Source organism: Solanum dulcamara, chromosome 3 (assembly GCF_947179165.1).
Source record: "Solanum dulcamara chromosome 3, daSolDulc1.2, whole genome shotgun sequence".
NCBI classification, from domain to species: domain Eukaryota; kingdom Viridiplantae; phylum Streptophyta; class Magnoliopsida; order Solanales; family Solanaceae; genus Solanum; species Solanum dulcamara.
The window spans coordinates 27,273,078-27,278,879 of record NC_077239.1 but is presented as its reverse complement, the minus strand read 5'-3'; positions in this window follow the sequence as shown (position 1 = coordinate 27,278,879).

Here is a 5,802-nt window from a genome sequence, read left to right as displayed (position 1 = left end):
TATACAACAAAGTTCGACGGTTCAAAGATATCGCATCTACCGATTGATCGAGTATATCCTATATAAGTTCACTATGGAAAGTTCAAAGGGAAACCTACTTATCCAGATGCAATTAATCTTCGTTTGTATATCACACACTAATCCGTGCATTCCTTTATCTTGTAGACATTCCCCATTCATGTGGGGGATTGTTGGGTTTAATTGATAGTTTGAATGGGAAATTGAGGGAAAAAGAAGTGGAGAAGAAAATGATATGTTCTCTCTTGCTTTATTAAATAAGCTTTGGTCCCACATAGGTGGTGGAAATGAAAAGTCTCCTACTTAAAAGTAGAAGCACTCCTTCATGTTGCTAAAGGGTCAAGAAGAGGGTCTTCCCTCGCCCCGTCGTCGTCGTCGCTCGCTCGACTCGGCTCGGCTTCGGCTACGACTACGGGGCTTCGGCTTCGGATTCGGCTTTGGATTCGGATTCGGATTCGGATTCGGATTCGGATTCGGCTTTGGATTCGGATTCGGATTCGGATTCGAATTCGGATTTGGATTTGGATTTGGATTTGGTCAATTGATATAATTGATTGATAATCTTTTTGGACCAAATTTTCTTTACATTTTAATTAATTAATATTATTTATTTATTTAATTAATTAAATGAAAAAAAATCCTGACCCGCGATCCGCGACCCGCGACCCATTTCTTTCCCTGATTAATTTAAATATTTCCCTCCGTTTTTTCCAACAGATTTTTGAAAGGTTGCAACCTTGTCCGAAAAGTTGCAAACCTTTTCTCAACATACAAATTTTTTCCCAACAGGTGCCTTTTCTTAAAAGGTGCAAACAGTCTATATATATTTCTCTTAATCCTCAGAATGTTCCATACGAAATTCTGAATATACCATCTTCTTCTTCTTTCTGCACTTCCTAAAACTCGTGTGAAATACAGTCATCAAGTGGTTCGCAGTCACCAAAAAATTAGCAGTACCTCTACTTTGGTGAGTAAATCGTTCTATCTTGGGAGGAAAGATTCCAAAACCTCGGGTACTTTGAGGAGAATAATTTCCTTAAGGACACACTGTGCAGTCAGTGGGCTCGATTTTGTTCGTGCATTAAATTTCCAGATTCTGTGTTTTATTACTTTTAGTTGTTGTTACTGTTTTAATATTTTCCAATACAGTTTTAATTAAACGGTACCACATAAATTAAAACAAAATAAAAATAATAAATAAAATGATAATTTTACTTCTATATCACCCTTAATTATCATAACCCATCTCATTCATTAGGAAATGAATAATAACACTTCATAAAAAATTAAATATGTATAAAATAATAAATTATCTCTTATATTTTAATTAAATATATAAAAATAAATATTTATTTTTAGTATAGTAAACCAACAAAACTGAATGGAGGGGTATATTTTGGATGAATGTTCTCATCGACTTTTTCCCCCATTATTATCAAAATCAATAAATTTTGCGTAATCTATCTTCTATTTTATATATAATAGGAGAGGCAAACCTTGCAACATGTCAGCATCACAAAAGATAGTATTTATCATTAAATTAAAATTTATATATAATTAAAATGAAAAAAGTCTAGCCTAGGATTAAGCCAAGTGACAGCGCAATAGAAAGACTTGTATCAGTTTTAGGGAAAAAAATAGTTAATTAGTTATTGAAATTTAACAGTTTTTTTAAATTCAAATATTATAGAAACATTTTTAAATTAAACATTTTAATAAATGAATTTGGATTTTAAAATAATCAAATAACTATATATTTTTAAAGGGAACCTGTTTTATTTTAAATTGGGTCCTATTTTTAAAAAATTTCGAAATTGCAAATTATTTATATAAATTTTACAAACTAAAAAATATAATAAGCATGTTTAGGACTCTTTAATTGAGGGAAGTTATCAGATATTTTATATTAAATATTTAATCTAACTACTCCACAATTATTCATTCTTTATAGCAAAAAAGATGTAGATTGTGTACATTAATTTTTTAATTAAATTATATATTTTTAAACATGCACGTCTAGGATTCTTTTTATTTTTTGTAGGAAGCTATCAGATTTTTTATATTAAGTATTTAAATTAACTTTCCACATCTACTCCTTCTTTATAGCCAAAAAATGCAAATTGTTTATATTAATTTCTTAAACTTAAAAATAATTTTTAATAAGCATATTTAGGACTCTTTTTTGTGGTAAGTAATCAGATTTTTTATATTAAATATTTTAAATTAGTTTTTCATAGCTACTCCTTCTCTATAGCAAAAAATATATTTAAATATTTAGTATAATATAGTTTGTTAAAAATTCTTTAAAAAGATAACTAATTTTAAAAATCAAATTGAATAATAAAAATGGAATGATTTCTAAAAGCAATCAAATTTTATAGATAAAATTTTAAAACAAAAAATAATTTTGAAAAAAACCAAAAAATTGAAATTTAAAAAAATTTAACTGCTCCATTTCTCCACTAACTCCATTTCATGCAACCCCACGCTCCTTAATTTGTAAATTTAAAATTTAAATTCAAATTCAAAATCAAAAGATATGTAACAAATCATATCTCTAAATTGTCATTTATCTGCGAATGACTAACCCCACATCTTCCAACTGCATGACCCACGATTTTTAAATTATTTACACTAGAATTAGAATTTATACAATTCTTATATGCAATTCTCAAAGCCTCATAACCGGCATCAGATAGGAACCTTCGAAGCTAACTTCTTCATTCCTGAATTCCTCTCAGATCCGAAGTTGTTTTCTCTCCTTTAGTCAGAAAAGTATGTCTCTCGACACTGATTTCATCAGCACTTTATCAACAACAAGATGTGGCAAGATACCATAAATCTTTTTTTGCTAGATTTGATTCTGGCGAATGCAATAATTAACTTGATAGATTCCTAACTCACCAACCCTTATTCACCATATCGTATATCGAAAATAATGTTGTTATGGGATTATAATGCATATGTTGTTGTATAATCGAAAATAATGTTTCTTACTTTTAATGCAGTTTAGCATTAGTTGACATGCATGTTCAAAATGGATGCGGTTACTTATCTTTTCGATTTTTATTTAGCTTTTACGTGGTCTGTTAGTGAACATTTTTCTCTGTTTTTCCATATTTGTGGAACAAATGGTGGAGCTTTGTTTGTGCGAGTTAGTAGGAGAAATTGTACTATATTCAGAAGGTAGTTGAAATTACTCATTACCATTTTGAAAGTCTTTCAGATTTAGAGCCCGTTTGGATTGGCTTTAAGTTGGTCAAAACCAACTTAAAGCCCCTTTTCAGCTTTTGGACGTGTTTGCCTAATGCTAACTTTAAGCCAGAAAGTTCTTAAAGTCAGTCAAAAATGAAAAGTTAGGATTCCTAACTTTTTTTTTGTAAGTGCTTAAAGTCATTTTCTTTAACCATGGAAATTACTTTTATATTCCTTATATTTTAACTAAATTCCCAAACTACCCTTTTTATTCTTTTAACCCTAAAATTCACATAATTTTCCTCATTTAAGCACTTTTATCCAAACACTCAACTGCTTATTTATAAAAATAACTTTCAGCAATTTAAAGTTCTAAAAGCATTTCATATATAAAAATTACTTTTTTTAAGCCCATCCAAACGGGCTCTTAATATAGCATTGGAAAAATCAACAAACTCGCCAGTTGGTAGTAAGCATTGATTTATTGCACTTATTTATGTCTCTTGGGATTTCAATTCTGAAAATGATGGCTTATCATTTCTTCTTTTCTTGAATAGGTACAACATGTTGTCTCTATTTACTGTTCAAGTCCAATAAAGGTCTTTAGTTTTTTTTTTTGTGTGAGATACTTGCTGATTAGGGGTGTGCATAGATCGGATTGGTTCGGATTTGTTACAAACCAAATCAAATTATTTGTGTCGGATTATTAAATTTATAAACCAAATTAAATCAATACAAGTCGGGTTTTTCAATATTAATTTTTCTCGGATTTTTCGAATTTTTTATAGACGGAAACAAAACACTGTTTGAAGTTTTAACTTTATAATATGACTAAAATGTCAAATAGCCATAATGAACCCAAATGTTCAGCACTTCTGCCAATTAACTTAATCACACATAAACAAAAACTAATATAGTTTCTTCCATAAAATTAAGCAACTACAGCTTTAGACAAAATGATATGTCAGATGTCACAAAAATAAAAATCCACCTTAGAATTTGAGTATACTCTAAATCATCTAGACTATTACAACTGAAGTTGCTTCATCTCTCAATTAAACTCAATAAACATAATGTTGGAAGCAATCTGCATATCTGGTTCTATTTTCTTATCTGCAAAATAAAAAGTTAAGTCAAATGTAGCTCTAGAGGAGATATAAAGGTTTCCAAAGGTGCATCGTGAATAAATGTCAGCCAATTCATAACTAAAAAAAAATGATCTTTACAAAATAACTTTTTGTAGAAGAAGTCTTTAACTTTTGTAAAAGAATAGTGTAATCAATTAACATACCAATTCTCACACAGATAGTGCATCGTGAACGAAATTGGCTAATTAATGCTCAAAGATGAGTCTCGATACTCTGCAAGAAAAATGAATAAATTAATATATTGGATAAATAATATAAAAATATATCTAAATTCTAAAAAATTGAATATATGTTCAAGTGGAAATGATATGAGATTGGAGGACTGGTGTTGTACTTGCAGGCTATAAGTACATTTGGTTTATTGAACATAAAGATGTAGTTTTTCAAGAATGAATAGAACATCTAAAGGACCTATGCTTTAATACAAATCCCCTGTCAGTGGATAATATATTGAATAGAGAATATGATTTTAAATAAAGGACCAAAAGAAGATCTGCAGTAGCACTTTAATAACACACTAAGGCCTAAAATAGTGTTCCAGCACTTTAATAACACACTAAGGCCTAAAGTAGTGCTTATAACACAGTGTCTGCAGTAGCACTTTAATAACACACTAAGGCCTAAAGTAGTGCTTATAAGTTAGAACACAATGTCTGCAGTAGCACTTTAATACAAGTCCCCTGTAAGTAGCACTTTAATAACAAAAACAAGAAAAAAAATCTGTCAAACACACTAAGGCCAGCCAAGTCAAGAAAAAAGATTCAACTATTATAGAAAAGTTGTACTAGTATGGAACTGCTGGTTTTGTATTCCCCAAAATCAGCAGTCTATGCTTTTTGAGATAGCACTATGTTTTTATTATGTACTGTGGGAGTTTTATTATCTCAAAGTATTTTGTTATTCTGCTTGGTTATGAAATTCTAGTTAGATAACATAATATACATAACATAAATCAGAGTAGAAGAAATATCTAATGTTTCTATTGAGCCGAGGGTCTTTCGGAAACAGCCGTCCTACATTGGTAGGAGTCAGGTCTGCGTACATTTTATCCTCCCCAGACCCCACGATGTGGGATTTCACTGGGTTGTTGTTGTTATTGTTGTTGGTTAGAGCTTGTGGTTCCTGTAATAAATTTGTTGATGCTGAAAGGTTAGTCAGTAGTTTGTTGATTTATCTTGTTGCTAGTGGATAGCTATTTGTCTGCTTTCCTTATGATGCATCTATGTACAAGAAATGCAAATAAACTATGATTAGAATAAACCAATAAACCAATTAACAATGTACTAAGCAATGCCAAAGTTATAAAATAAACAATAAACCAATTAACAATACCTTCATCAACTTGCTCGATGTTCTGGACTTCTTCTAAACTGTCATGAAAATTGTATTCTTTAGAAGGTGATCGTAGCCATTGTTGAGTACAAATTAGAGCTTCTACTGT